The sequence below is a fragment of the Tamandua tetradactyla genome, chromosome 5, assembly GCF_023851605.1.
Source record: "Tamandua tetradactyla isolate mTamTet1 chromosome 5, mTamTet1.pri, whole genome shotgun sequence".
NCBI classification, from domain to species: domain Eukaryota; kingdom Metazoa; phylum Chordata; class Mammalia; order Pilosa; family Myrmecophagidae; genus Tamandua; species Tamandua tetradactyla.
Window position 1 is genome coordinate 31,592,705 of NC_135331.1, and position 16,020 is coordinate 31,608,724.

General features: G+C 39.8%; 1 protein-coding gene across 3 annotated transcripts in view; it reads right to left on the minus strand.

The window, feature by feature from the left end:
* Positions 1 to 14,936, minus strand: part of RNF185 (ring finger protein 185) — a 32,933-nt gene extending 17,997 nt beyond the window's left edge. Inside the window, exon 1 of one of the 3 annotated variants that reach the window (XM_077160516.1) lies at positions 14,785 to 14,936. The gene's annotated coding sequence lies outside the window, so the exon portion shown is untranslated. The other 2 variants (XM_077160517.1, XM_077160518.1) reach the window with 2 other exon arrangements.
* Positions 14,937 to 16,020: the final 1,084 nt, after the last annotated feature.

Genomic DNA, 16,020 nt, shown 5'->3' on the forward strand with positions numbered 1-16,020 from the left:
GTCAACTCCCTGGCCAGCAGCTCACAACCCCCCCCCCCGCCCCCGTTACATAGCACAGGTCCCAGGGCAACACATCCATAATCTTGGAGCCTCCTCTCCTCACCTTCTCCCTGCTCCCATGCATAGTAATCTCACCACTCGAGGGCAGCATGGCAGAGGTGAGCAGCATCTCCAGAGAACTTTTCACTAAGTACCTGCAGAACCACAGAATGTAGCTATAGTCTCATAGGCCCAGCATGACTAGGACAGGGGTCCAGAAGACACAGTGTCCTAAATGGCCTGGTCATCTCAGGAACTAGACAGATCAAAAAGGAAGCAGACTCTAAGCATACCTGAGCTGCATCCTGCTAAAAATATGTCTGGTCCCTGTAGGACCTACAGATTTTGACTTGACAACATAGCAACCTCATTGGGGCTGGTTCTGTACCTCTTTCATTACCCTAGTAACCATTCTTTACCCCTGACCTGAATCCACTTTCTATTTTTCAAAGCACATTCACGTCTATCATTGCTTCTGATCCTCATCCATTTGTGGGGACATCAGGTCAGGGAGGACAGACACCTTCCCCTAGATCAGAATACCGTACAGTGACAAATTCAGACTTCCCAGTATGACCTACAGGGCTCTTTCCACTCTTAAATGTTATCCCTTTAAATGCACAAAATTAAATTCCTTGTCTGTTTTCCCTCAAATTCATCATGTAACTTCTAAGCTCTCTGAAGTGAGTACAGGGCAAAATCACCACTCATCAATTTATTCTCTCAACCAACTGTTTCCCAGTACAAACTACAGTGGAGGCCTGGTGCTGCCAACAAGGGTGGTGGAGTGGTGTTTACAAGAAAGAGCAAGAGCAAGAGCAAGACCAAATCGTGGTCCTGAAGTGTAGAACAGGAGCTAAGGAAGGCACAAGGATAATTATAATTTCTTAACTATCAAATTCATTTGCTTCTTGCTTGTTTTTCCTAAACAAAGCAAATTCCCAGGAAACAGGTTCCTAACCCCCCTCAATGATTTAAAATCTGGATATAGAGCCCAAATATCTGTACTTTTAAACTAAGTGTTGCAACTCCACTCCAGATGATTCTTTGATGAGCAAAGTTTTAGAAACTCAGCTCTAGAACAGAGAACTAACAAAACCACAAAGCTATACCACCAGTACAGCAGTACTCAAAGCGAGACAGTCACCTTGTGGCCTATCCTACAGAATGCACAGGCCCAACAATGTAGTCCAAAGGGACTACATCAAAGTCAGGTAAACTTGGGAGGTGGGAGGTAAGTCAGCTGAGATCTCATACCAGCAAGCACCAGGTCCACCTGGGGACAGAGCTGAACATGTAAGAAACAAGTTCACATCTTATTTTTAAAAACATTCCCAATTTGTGATGTCCAGGATGACACACATGATCCTGGAATTAGGGCAGACTTGCAATACTTAATGATCCCTCAGGAATGCAGATCCTGGCAGCTAAGTTGATTGACCCAGCATCTTATTACCTTCCCAGAGATGGTCTTTGGTCCACCTGCCCCGGCCCACCTCAAAGGAACTGAGCAAGGAGAAAATCCAAGAGTTGTATATGCCAACAGAAAACGCCAAAGAACTCGAACTTATGAGGAAATCTCTTTTTAGCATTCTCCGGTTTAACTCTTAGGATCTACGGGACTGAAGGCATATATAATCTACGTTCTCTGCATAATTACCTCTAAGAATTCTTCAGTTTGCCCAGAGTCTCATAGAAATGTTAATCCTAGTTAGGAAGATACAAATTTGGGTGATAAAAAACTGGCACAATCTGAAAGGGGACCCAACAGAGGTCTTGTTCCTGTGGGCACATGCTTATTCACAAAGAAGCTTTCTGCCAGAAACGTTGACACTCCTATCTGCACTGCTTGTTGGGCTGCTGCTGCTGGACCACATGTAAGCACTGATGAGCCCTGCATTCCAAGAATGTCTACCTCACACTCACAGAATATTGGAGTGAGAAGAAATCTCTGAGTAATTTGACTGGAACTCAGAACACACAGAAATCAAGCTCTAAAATTTGGACTTTAACTGGTATTTAGGTCTCCAAGGCTAGCTGGCAGAGGCTGGTCCTCAAAGACAGGACCAAGGGGATGGATGGACATTCAGGTCCAGAAGAACAGGAAGCTGAGAGGACTAGCCTCCATTCCTTGGGTCTGTGCCGGCCCTTTTCTCTCATAACCTCTAATCTCCCTATCAACTTAAACCCTCTCCTGCCTTCAAAATTTATTAAGCTCCTATTATCTGACAGGCATTCAGGACACAGCCCAGCAAACAAGTCAACCCAGCATACCACGTGCTGACAGGGATATGTAGAGTGCATGAAGGCATGGATGCTGGGGAGCAGGTAGATACAGAAGGTATTACAAGTGGACAACTCACAGCGCCAAACAGTGTGGGTGGAGTCCAGGGCACATCTAAGGGTGGTTAGGGTAGTAAGGGCTGGGACTGATGCAGAAAAGAAGGCAGGGGCCAGACTGGTGAACCACATGCCATTTATTAAAGGAAGCTAAGATTCCTACTGCCCTTTAGCCCTGGCCTTTACGCTCCCTAGTGGAGCACCTAACCCAGATCTGCCTAACATTCCAACAGGCCTCATGATTCCAATGACTCCTTCTCTCCTCTCCATCCCACTCCATGATTAAGTAAACTAATACATCCACATGATAGATACACATTACTCAAAATATTTATGTAGAGATTTTGCTTACATGAGGATTTAAATTACATAATTAAATGTTAAGTGAAAAACAAACTATATATCACATTATCAGAAAAAACTAAAAGAGGTCAAAAATATAAATTATAGTTTATATAAACTATATATACACACATATAGTGGAATTATGTGAAAATTTAAGTTTTTTTAAGCACTAACTTGAACTTCTCAGTTTTTCAATAGTGAGTTCTGAGTTATTGTTTTAATAATCAGAAGAAAATAAGGTAAAAAGTTAAAGGTCCCATCCCTTCAGCTCTCAGTAGAAGACAAAAAGGAAAGTAACCTAAGGAAATTCACAGTAAAGTGTAAATGATCCTTAGTAGAATAATTCTCCCAGAGATTGGAGCATTTCTGAAATTTACTGATTTATTTCTTAATAAATAACATATTACATGGCTCAAAATTCAAAAGATACAAAAGGATATAAATCGAAGTCTCTCTCTCATACTTGGCACCAGCCACTCCATTCCTTGTAGGCCAACAGTACTAGACTCTATCCTCAGGATAAATCTAAGAAGTAGAACTGCTGGGTCACTGGTATATTTTATAATTCAGATAGACAGTGTCCAATTGCCCCCCAGGAAAAATATTTGCTATGTTTTTATTTTCACTATGAATAACATAGGAATGATGTGCCAAATTATGCAAATTTCCCGGAAACAATAAATAAGAGTGCTTGTTTCCTCACATGTTTTCCAATGACATGTTCTGCAAAAGAGAATATTTGTTAAACCAAATGGGAAAAATAGTATAATTTCTGGCAGTTTGGAAAGATGTTTTAAGTCCACTAACTTATTCACTAACTACTTACTGAGATCCATTATGTTTCACTCACTGTGCTAGAGATACAGCAATTTCCAAATACAGCAAATATTTAAGAGGAGTTTCCAGGGTCAAGTGTTCTTGCTTTTTCACACTTTCTTCTCTTCCACTATTTCTGAATCCAAACGTTTTTTTCTGTTTGGTTTTAAGGCTTCATAAGAAATGGTGAAATGGGATTTAGACCACCAATGTCAGAAGCTAATTTTAAGGGCTATTCAAGAGGTTGCTTTTTGCTGTTTCTAGTATCACTAGAACATTTTATGGGCTTTTTTTTTTTCACATGGGCAGGGACCAGGAATTGAACCTGAGTCTCTGGCATGACTCGGCCTGCTGAGCCATTGTGACACACCCTATAGGCTTTTGTCTTTAAAAACCAGCATGGTACAGAGGAATCTGATGGCTTGGGTTCAAGTCTTAGTTCTTACACTAATTCATGATTCCTAACCAACTATTTACTCTCCGAGCCTTTGTTTTACTCATCTGTGAAAACGGGGTAACTATCTTCCTCACAGGATAGTTGTAGGGATTAACACTAAAACAGGAATGGACACAAGAGCCCAAGAAATGTTAATTCCCCTCCCTTGTCAAGTCTCTCTGAGAATACTGAAGGTCTACTGCTTTTTCATATTCTCCATAGAGCTATGCAATCTTAAGATGCAATTGGTTAATTTGCTGAATGAATACACATTGCTCCTTGAAGGCAGAAATGAGTTATCAGAACTATGTATTTATATGCTAAGAGGAAATCCAGAATGGGACATAATTAGCTTTATCTAGACAAATCAGATCTCTCCCCTGTGTTAAAACCAGGGGGCACTTGTTATATTTATTTTCACTATGAATAACATCAGCTAACACTCTGCTCATGTATTCTCTTTAGTTTTCACCCTATGAGGTAGACACTACTGATAGTCATTAGCCTCCACTAGGATGGGGAAGTTAAGGCTCAGAGTAGTTAGGTGACTTGACCATGGTCATAGGGCCAGTCAGAGGCAAAGCTTCCCAACTCCCAAGCCAATGTGCTTAACATTTAGAGACCTGAACATGTTTCTGTCTCCCCAAGGCCAGACCCAGCTTCTAAGTGCCTTACTCAGCACAGGGCCAGGCACCTCAGAAGCACCATAAATGTACATGGGTTGATAGATCTGATGTCCTGGAGTATTTACAACTGCAAAACTTGGTATGTGTCAATCTCGCCAATTAAAAATGTGGAAATCAGTACCCTAAAAGAACAAGACATTCTTCAGTGATTACATATTTCAGAACTGGAAATGTCTGGAGTAAGTAATTTTTGTTTTAAGTAAGTATTGCCCAAAACTCTTAAATAAAACAAACAGAAAAGGATCAGCAACCAGGACAAGGTTCAGGTTTTCCCAAATTGGTGCCCACCTCTACTAGACATACTATTCACACAGAGAATCATCCACTGAAGTGTCCATTGCCTGCTCCAGTTAGAGAGACAGCATGGTGCTTGACAATGAGGAGATGCTCAATGAATGTATGTGATTAAGACAAAGATTTGCCTATTTCAGATCAAACCAATATAACTGGGGAAAATACTGTGTATTAAAGAAAAGATCTTCAGACCAGACAGATCTGAGTGAAGGGTTTTGGATGTCTAATATACAGTGAAAGGAGCAATCTGGAGCCATAGGATCTGGTGTGAGCCTCAGCTCTGCCACTCACCAAGCTAGGATCCTCACTTGCAAACAGGGATCAAGTGTTCCTGCCTTTTCTTTCTTATCAGAAAAGTTTACGAAAGAGTTTTGCTTTTGTTTGTATACAGTCAGTAAAACCTCATTACTTCAAAATCTCATTAAAAAGTTGAAGAAATTGGCACACTCATACACTGCCAGTGAGAATGCAAAATAGAGGTGGGGAAAACAGTTTGACAACTCCTCAAAAAGTTAAATGTGGAGTTGTCATTAAATCTGGCACTTCCACTTCCAAGAGAATTGAAAGTACATGATCACATAAAAAAAACATGCACATGATTATTCATAGAAGTGTTATTCATGCTAGCCAAAAGATGGAAGCAATCCAAATGTCCATCAACTGATGAATGAATAAACAAAATGTGGTATATACATACAATGGAATATTATTCAGCCACAAGAAAGAACGAAGTACTGATACATGCTACAGCATATACGAGACTTGAAAATATTATGCTTAACTCAACAAACAATCCAATTTTTAAAAAAGGGCAAAAGACTTGAATAGACATTTCTCCAAAGAAGATAAACAAATGGCTAAAACGCATATGAAAAGATGCTCAACATCATTAGCAATTAGGGAAATGCAAATCAAAATGATTTAACATTTAACAATGAAATAACACTTCACACCGACTAGAACAGCTATTATGAAAAAAGGAATATAACAAGTGTTGGAAAACATGTTAGAAGAATGGAACATTCAAGCATTGTTGGCAACAATGTAAAATGGTGCAACTGTTGTGGAAGACAGTTTGGTGGTTGAAACTAATTTGAAACTTTCAAAAAGAAAGAACAATTAAAGAGACGTTTGAAAATGTCAGTTAAATGCAATGCATAAAATGACTTAATTAAATCTAATACGTGATCCTGGACAAGATTTAACAAGGCTCAAAAGGACATGGAGGCTCTGGGGAAAAATGGAATCTAGACTCTAAATTTTATATCAGTGTTAAAGTTCTTGAACTTGATACCTTAAGGCGGTTACAGTTCTTGAACTTGATACCTTAAGGTGGTTACATAAATGAATAGCCTTATTCTTAGAAAATGTACATGAAGTACTCTGTGTCCAAGGAACATACTTTTTAATAATGCAATATATTCACGTATCATATAATCAAAATATACAATCAGTGGTTCATAGTATTATATAGTTGTGCATTCAGCATCAATAGATTTTTGAACATTTTCATTACTCCATAAACAATAAAAATAAAAGTAAAAAAGAACACCCAAAACATCCCATACTCACTACCCCCCATTATTTATTTGTTTTTTGTCTTTTTTTTTTCCCCCTTACTCATCTGTCCATACACTGGATAAAGAGAGTGTCAGTCACAAGGTTTTCACACGGTCACACTGTAAAAGCTACATCGTTGTACAGTCATCTTCAAGAATCAAGTCTACCGGATTACAGTTCAGTGGTTTCAAGCATTTACCTCTATAGCTACTCCAACACAAAAAAGAACTGAAAAGGGATATTTACATAACGCATAAGAATAACCTCCAAAATGGCCTCTCAACTGTATTTGGAATCTCTCAGCCACTGAAGCTTTATTTTGTTTCATTTCTATCCCCTCTTTTAGTCAAGAAGTTTTTCTCAGTCGCATTCATATCTCTAATTGAAGTCTGATCTCTTTTCAGCTTTTTTAACAGTGAGGAACTGGTTTTTACAACCTACTCTCAGATGTTCAGAAAACATATAATCAGACTTCCGGGTCAAGCTGGCGGCTTAACAATGTGCGCATTTAGTTCGTCCTCCAGAACAACTACTAAATAACCAGAAACAGTACAGAACAGCTCCTGGAGCCACGACAGTGACTGGACACACAGTGTACCCCAGTCTGGATCAGCTGGACCGGCTGCAAGCACCCCCCAGAACCGTGAGTTGCCAAAGCTAAGGCGGCCAGCACCCCTCCCCCACAGGCAGCTTCCCAGAGGGGAAAGGAAAGGACTTTACCAGCAGCAGGGACTGGGCACAATCAAACGCCAATTGTGGAACTCATTAACAAATTCTGACTACTAAAAATAGGTCCCCAGCTTAGGCAAACCTGATCAAAGCGGAGGTTGCTCATTTTTGCCCCAGCACCAAGGGGGCAGGACTGACAGAAAAAGGGGGGGGGGGGGAGAAGGAAACAGAGGTTTTGTGGCTGTGTATCTACAAAGGCTTGACTGCCTCTGGATACAGCGGTAGGACTTTTCAGGCTGCAACTGCCCCAGGCATAGGCAGAAGTGAGCTCTTTTGGGGGCTTATCTGGAGATTGTGCCTTCCCCAGGGGAGGGAGGGGTGAAGCCCAACTCAGGTGGAATCCCTCCATCAAGGAATTCAGACACCAGGGCTTGGTAATTTGAAGCCATTAAAACCAGCCTACAACCTCTCCTCTGTCTCCACCACGCCCCCAGAAAGGAGAGTCCGCCAAAGTTAAAGGTACCACATCATCTTATGCTGGTGGGACCTACAGTCAGACAAGCGCCACGTACTGGGCAGGATAAGAAAAACAGAGTCCAGAGACTTCACAGGAAAGTCTTTCAACCTGCTGGGTCTCACCCTCAGGGAAAACTGATGCAGGTTACTCTTTCCTGCTGATAGGAGGCCAGTTAGGTCTGGGAAAATCTGGCTGGGGTCTATAATATCTAAGTAGACCCTCCTAAGTGTGTGTGTGGGAAAGGCACCACACAAGCAGGGCAAGAAACAAGAAAACAAGAACTGAAAAATTCTCTGTTAAACAAAACTTAAGCTAAAGGTCCAGATAAAGCTGAACGGAATGTCAAAGAACAGAAAGACAACAAATTCATCCAGCAAGAAAACCTTAGATAAAAGAAGTGAAAACAATCTCCAGAATAAACTTATTAAGGTAATTAAATGCCTAGACACCAGCAAAAAATAACAAATCACACTAGGAAAATTGAAGATATGGCCCAGTCAAAGGAACAAACCAACAATTCAAATGACATACAGGAGCTGAAACAATTAATTCAGAATGTACGAACAGACATGGAAAACCTCATCAAAAACCAAATCAATGAATTGAAGGAGGATATAACGAAGGCAAGGAAAGAACAAAAAGAAGAAACTGAAAGTCTGAAAAAACAAATCACAGAACTTACGGGAATGAAACACACAGTAGAAGAGATGGAAAAAAAAACAATGGAAACCTACAATGGTAGATTTCGAGAGACAGAACATAGGATTTCTGAACTGGAGAACGGAACATCTGAAATCCGACAAGAAACAGAAACTATAGGAAAAAAAATGGAAAAATATGAGCAGGGACTGAGGGAATTGAAAGACAATATGAAGCGCACAAATATATGTGTTATGGGTGTCCCAGAAGGAGAAGAGAAGGGAAAAGGAGGAGAAAAACTAATGGAGGAAATTATCACTGAAAATTTCCCAACTCTTATGAAAGACTTAAAATTACAGATCCAAGAAGTGCAGCATACCCCAAAGAGAATAGATCCAAATAGACATACTCCAAGACATTTAAGAATCAGAATGCCAGAGGTCAAAGAGAAAGAGAGGATCCTGAAAGCAGCAAGAGAAAAGCAATCCATCACATACAAGGGAAGCCCAATAAGACTATGCGCAGATCTCTCAGCAGAAACCATGGAGGCAAGAAGACAGTGGGATAATATATTTAAATTATTAAAAGAGAAAAACTGCCAACCAAGAATTCTATATCCAGCAAAATTGTCCTTCAAAAATGAGGGAGAAATTAAAACATTTTCAGACAAAAAAATCACTGAGAGAATTTGTGACCAAGAGACCAGCTCTGCAAGAAATACTAAAGGGAACGCTAGAGACAGATACGAAGACAGAAGAGAGGTGTGGAGAAGAGTGTAGAAAGGAAGACTATGAGTAAAGGTAAAAAGAAGGAAAATTGGATATGACATATAAAACCCAGAAGGCAAAATAGGAGAAGAAAGTACTACCCATGCAGTAATAACACTGAATGTTAATGGATTAAACTCTCCAATCAAAAGACATACTCTGGCAGAATGGATTAAAAAACTGGACCCATCTATATGCTGTCTCTACTCAAAGGACACAAGGCCAAGGACACAAATGGACATTTACACACCAATGTTTATAGCAGCATTAACAATTACCAAGAGATGGAAACAGCCAGAATATCCATCAACAGACAGTTGGCTAAACAAACTGTGACATTTACATAAGATGGAATATTATGCAGCTGTAAGACAAAATAAAGTTATGAAGTATGTAACAACATGAATGGACCTTAAGGACTTTATGCTGAGTGTGATTAGCCAGAAACAAAAGGACAAATACTGTATGGTCTCACTGATATGAACTAACATTAGTGAATAAACTTGGAATATTTTCTTGGTAACAGAGACCATCAGGAGATAGAAATAGGGAAAGATATTGGGTAATTGGAGCTGAAGGGATACAGATTGTGCAACAGGACTGAATATAAAAACTCAGAAATGGACAGCACAATATTACCTAACTGTAATACAATTATGTTAAAACATTGAATGAAGCTGCATATGAGAATGATAGAGGGAGGAGGGCTGGGGCATAAATGAAATCACAAAGAAAGATAGATGATAAAGATTGAGATGGTGTAATCTAGGAATGCCTAGAGTGTATAATGATAGTGACTAAATGTACAAATTTAAAAAATGTTTTTGCATGAGGAAGAACAAAAGAATGTCATTACTGCAGTGTGCTGAAAATAGATGGTAATTAATATTTTAAAATGTCACCGTATGTGTGAGACTAAAGCAAAAAATGTTTATTTGGTACAAATCTATACTTTGACTAGTGCATCTCCTAATATAACTTATGTAGATAGTTGATTGAACACCTTAAGTACATGGAACTTTGTATAGGACATGAGATTTTGTTGGTTTGTCCAGGTGATGCCCTGATGAATCCCAGAGTGATTTGATCAGTGAGTGGAAAAGTATTTGCAAAGTCCCCTTTGGGGAATGGTGAGAATGGGGGAAAACTCAACTTCCCCAAGTTGAATTCTTGATATTCTCACAAGCAGTGTGGACAACCAAAGCTATAGGCTGAGCCCCCAGTCTTGGGGTTTGTTCATATGAAACTTAACCCCACAGGGGATAGGTCAAGCCTACTTAAAATTAAGCCTAAGAGTCACCCCCAAGAGAACCTCTTTTGTTGCTCAGATGTGGCCTCCCTCTCCAGCCAACACAGCAAGCAGACTCATCACCCTCCCCCTGTCTACATGGCACATGACTACCGGGGTGTGGATCTTCCTGGCAGCATGGGATAGAAATCCCAGAATGAGCTGAGACCCAGCATCAAGGGATTGAGAAAACCTCGACCAAAAGGGGGAAGAGTGAAATGAGACAAAGTGTCAATGGCCGAGAGATTCCAAACAGAGTCGAGAGATTATCCTGGAGGTTATTCTTATACATTAAGTAGATATCACCCTGTTATCCAAGATGTAATGGAGAGGCTGGAGGGAACTGCCTGAAAATGTAGAGCTGTGTTCCAGTAGCCATGTTTCTTGAAGATGATTGTATAATGATATAGCTTTCACAATGTGACTGTGTGATTGTGAAAACCTTGTGTCTGATGCTCCTTTTATCTACCTTGTCAACGGATGAGAGGAACATATGGAATAAAAATAAATAATAGGGGGAAACAAATGTTAAAATAAATTTAGTTTGAAATGCTAGTGATCAATGAAAGGGATTAGTAAGGGGTATGGCCTGTAAAAAAATTTTTTTTTCTGTTTGTTATATTTTTCTGTTGTCTTCTTATTTCTTTTTCTGAATTGATGCTAATGTTCTTGGAAATGATCATGATGATGAATATGCAACTATGTGATGATATTGTGAATTGCTGAGTGTATGTGTTGGGAATGTTTGTTTCTTATAATTTTTTTTAATAAATAAAAAATTAAAAAAAAGAAAACATAATCAAAATATATATGTGGGTGGGTGAGTGGATGGATGGATGGAGTAATATTTGCAAATGTTGCAAATTGTTTAAAATTGGTAGATATGGGTACCTGGGGTTGGGGTACATTGGATATTTTGGGAATATAAGTACATATATATATAGGATATTTTGGGTATATTAGTATATATTGGGTATTAGAAGTATATATTGGATGTTTTTGGTATATACTATTTTTGGGGGTCATATGGTAGTTCTATATTTAACTCATTAAGGAACTACAAATTGTTTTTCCACAGCAGCTACACCATTTTTCATTCCCACCAATAATGTATTAGGGTTCCTATTTCTTTGCATCCTTGACAGCAACTGCTATTTTCTGTTTTTAATAGCTATTCAGGGTTTCTTTGGGGGTGATGGAAATGTTCTGGATTCACACAGTAGTGATGGTTGCACAACCTTGTGAATATTCTAAAAACCACTGAACTGCACACTTTAAAATGTTGAATCTTTAAAATTGAGATACTCATTACAAAACAACTGGCCAGTCTTCTTCAAAGCGTTACACTCATCAAAGACAAAAAAAAAAAAAAAAAAAAAAAAAAAAAAAGGTGACTCAGGAACTGCTTCAAGTTGGAAAAGACTAGGCAGATGTGACAACTAAATGCAATGTAGGATCCTGAATTGGGTCCTGGACAAGAAAAAGGGCATTAGCGAAACAAAAGGCAAAATCTGAATGAGGTCTATAGATTAGTTGGTAGCACTGCACCAGTGTTTATTTACTTGTTTAGATAATTTTAATATGGTTACATAAGATGTTAACATTAGGGGAAGATAGCTGGAGGGTATTCAGGAACTTTGAGTATTATTTTTGTGACATTTTTAAGTCAAAAATTATTTCAAAACAAAAAGTTAAAAATTATAATAATGCATGTCAGATGTCAGCAATTTTCTTTTTTTGTAAAGGGTCATATAATAATAAATACTTCAGGCTTTGTGTGCCATATGCTCTCTCAGGCATATACTCACCTCTGCAGCTGTAGCATTGAAGTAGCCAAAGATAACATGTAAATGAATGGGTGTGACTGAGTTCCAATAAAACTTTATTATGGATACTAATATCTGAGTTTTCCATAATTTTTCACAATCATGAAACTGTCTTCTTTTGATTTATTATCAACCATTTAAAAATGTAAAAACCATTCTTACCTCATGGGCCATACATAAATAGACAATATGGCCAGATTTGGTCCTTAAGGCAATAGTTTGCAGACCCCTGCGCTTTAGGTCAGAATATACCAATGTGTGCCTCATAAAAAAAAAGTTTCATATCAAATAAGCTTGACAAAGCTACATTAAACAAAATTATTGTAGGACTTCCCAGCGCTTTTAACGTGGTACTATACACTGAGAACCTCCAAGAAGGGATAATAGTAAAAAATTTTTCCCAAACTTATTTTTACCACAGAACCATTTTTTTCAGAGGCATCTCTTCAGACCACTGGTCTGAAGAACACACTTAAGAAAAGCCAATTTAGGTACTTCTTCAAAGGGGAACTTTCAAACTGAGACGTTTCAAAAATACTTATCTCCCCACCACCAAATTAAAATCACTGTACCCAGCACCTAGATAATATCTGAACAAATATTTCACAATTTTTTTAAGTCCTAGGAAACATAAACAAGCAAGTAGATAAACACAGGCAGGAAGTCTTGGCTCAATCCCAACCTTTTTTTTGGCAGGTCAGCAGAATAGGGTCATAACATGGAATCTCTGCCCATAGAGCAACTTAAACATTCTACCAGGCTTTTAAGTGATCTACTTGGAAGGAGTTTTGATGTTTGATTAACTAATGAAATACTAGAAACATTATACGTAGATTACATGTAAGTGAGAATGAACCAGCAAGTCAAATCCAGAAAACTGACTTTTTATACTGGATGAAAAGTTAGCAACAAAATGCAAAAATTCTCTCATTTGGCACAATACACCACACACTGCAAAAGAGAGGATTAAAAAGGGATTTATGTCCCAGGAAGGAGAAGTTGGCCTGAACAACCTCAAGAGGCCCTTCCAAGCAAGAGTCCTCAATTCTGTGATCCAAAGAGCTCACTGGCTTTTCCTGATCAAATGCAAAGACTTAAGGGCATTTCTAAGGTGTCCTTAGAAAATAAGCTACTAAACAATGGGGAACACATCCTGCTTTCATTCAGTAAACATTTAAGGAGCCAGGATCAGATGTTGGGCCATTCCAAAGTCCCTGAAAAGAAGAATGGTTCACAGAACAAGGAGGAAAAAATTACTTAAGGTCATAAGACTCTGCTCCCAGGAGATCTGCATGGAGAGTGGGGGTGGGGTTCAAGAAAAGGAGGCAGAAAAAAGAAACAACACATTTACCCTGTGGGCAGAGTCAGTATCAGAAAGAGTCAAAATAACTAGTTAGAATCAGAGACTTTCAAGTTAGAAAGGACTTCAGTCTAATACTGGTAAACTTCTGTCAAGAGAGAATTCTCTTCCTCTTGAGGTAATCCATTCCATTGATGGTCACCTCTGACAGTTCCTCCATTAAATCCTTCTATTAAGTCAAAATCTCATCTTCCAGTAGAATTCACCTATTGGTCCTAGTTCTGTCTCTTTCATCCTCAAAGATGACGTAGGAGCCCTCTTTGCCATAGTAATTCTTCAGTATTTGAACACAGTACCCTTCCAGTACTGTCTTTTCTCAACTAAACATCCCATTCTTTCAAGATTCTGCAGATTCCAGCTGCCTCAAAGCGAAAAATGGATATCAAGTCTTCACAGCAAGAAGTACTTAAGATCGATGGGTTTCAAAAATCAGTACTTGCAGGATGCCCCAGAGTACGTTCAAACTGCAGAATCCCAAGTTTCTATCGAGATTCTAAATCAGAGGCCTGAAATGCGGCCCAGAAATCTATATCTTAAAGCATGTATCCTGGCAGATCTCGAAGCATTTGGTGTACAACCATATTAAGAGAAACACTGTCCCGGGCAGGCCATAGTGGCTCAGCAGGTAAGAGTGCTTGCCTGCCATGTCTGAGGACCCGGGTTCGTTTTCCCGGTGCCTGCCCATGTAAAAAAAAAAATAAAAACAAAAAAAATTTTTAAAAAAAGAAACACTGTCCCACTTTACAAGCGAGGAACTGAGGTCCAGCACAAGGAAGGGATCTGGTCAAAACTGCACAACCAGCTGTGAGCGGCGAGTTCTAGAATTTACGTCTTTGACTCCCAAACAACTCTGTTCAACACGCTTCCCGGCCTCGGATTTTCCACTCGGGACAAACTCGTTAAAAGTCCCTTCACTTGAGGAAAGCAGCCCCGCGCGGGGGCCAAAAAGAAACTTAGGGTAAGGTAAGTCTCTGCCTGGATGGGACAGCCCGCGGGAGCCCCGCTCCTTCTCGGGCCTCAGTTTCCTCAATCTGTAATCATAAGAAGACCACAACGTCAACACGACCTACCTGCTGAGGCGGAGGGCCCGGGGCAAGGCTGGGCTTGCTGTCGCTGGGACCCGCGGCCCTCCGGAAGTCCCAACATAGTCCCTCGATCCCCAACCTCGACGGTCCCTAGCCACTGCCCCGGCTCCCACATACCTGCTTCCTCCGCGCAGATAACGCCACCAAGGACACGCCAGCCGGTGGCCTATTTGCCGTCTGTCCAGTCAGTTGGTCCGGACGGACCTACGATCCTTCCCACGCGAACTCCGGTCACCTGACGCGGACCCGCCCCCCCTTACAGGGACTTCCGGCTCCAACTGGAAAAGGTGGGTCCGACGCACTGACTTCCTGCCTAGGCCCCCGGATCTAAGGTTCCGTCTGCCGGCAGGAAGCGTAGGAATGCAGGGACAATTGAATGTTTCCCACGTAACCTGAAATCGGGGTTCCATGAAGAAGTCGATTGTAGGGTTGGGACGAGGAAAGCCTCATATGAGCCTAAAACATCTGTTGCACAAGAATGTGAGGAAGTGTCCTAGGACACAGGAGCTAACTCAAAAGGATAATCTGGGCATCAAAAGACATAATATTATTGGGTTATAGCCAAGTGAGTAAAGTAGTAATCCATGAGTCTTTACTGACCTAAAGACGTGAGTAAGTAAATGAAAGGGGAAGAAGGGAAAGTTCTTTCTTATAGTAGAATGCCAACTAATAATCATGATAGAATTAGAAAATCAACAGTAGATGGCAAAACTAGAGACATAGGATACTTACAAAATAAAAGGGTCTCCTATAAATTACCAATTAATGACAAAGGGAAAATGAGTAATTTTATAGAGGCAAAAACCTAGTAGAAAAAAATGATCAAAGTAATCACAGTTGACATAATCAGGAAAGGGTCAGGTGGATATCATGTGTCTCCTAATAAGACACACTGAAAAGGACACAGCATCTCTTCTCTGATAATTCTGCTGAAAATGCATAGTCCCAACCTCAGGAGGAAGCCTCTGACAAACCCAAATCAAGAGGCATTCTACAAAATAACTGACCTATACTCTTCAAAAATGTCAGGGGCATGAAAGACAGAGAAAAACTAAGGAAATTTTGCAGTCAAAAGGTTACTAAAGAGACATGACAACTAAATGTGATGTGCAGTGCTAAACTGAATCCTAGGTTAGAAGGGAAAAATAGTTGTAATGGATAATACTGGCACAGGTGATGACATTTGAATAAGGGTTGCAGAATAACTACTAATATGTATGGTATCAATGTTAAATTTTCTGAGTTTTTATCATTGTACTGTGTTATATTAAGAAAACATCCTGGTTCTTTGGAAATATTCACTGAAATATTTAGGAAGTAAGGGGTACAATGTCACCAACTTTTAAAAATTCA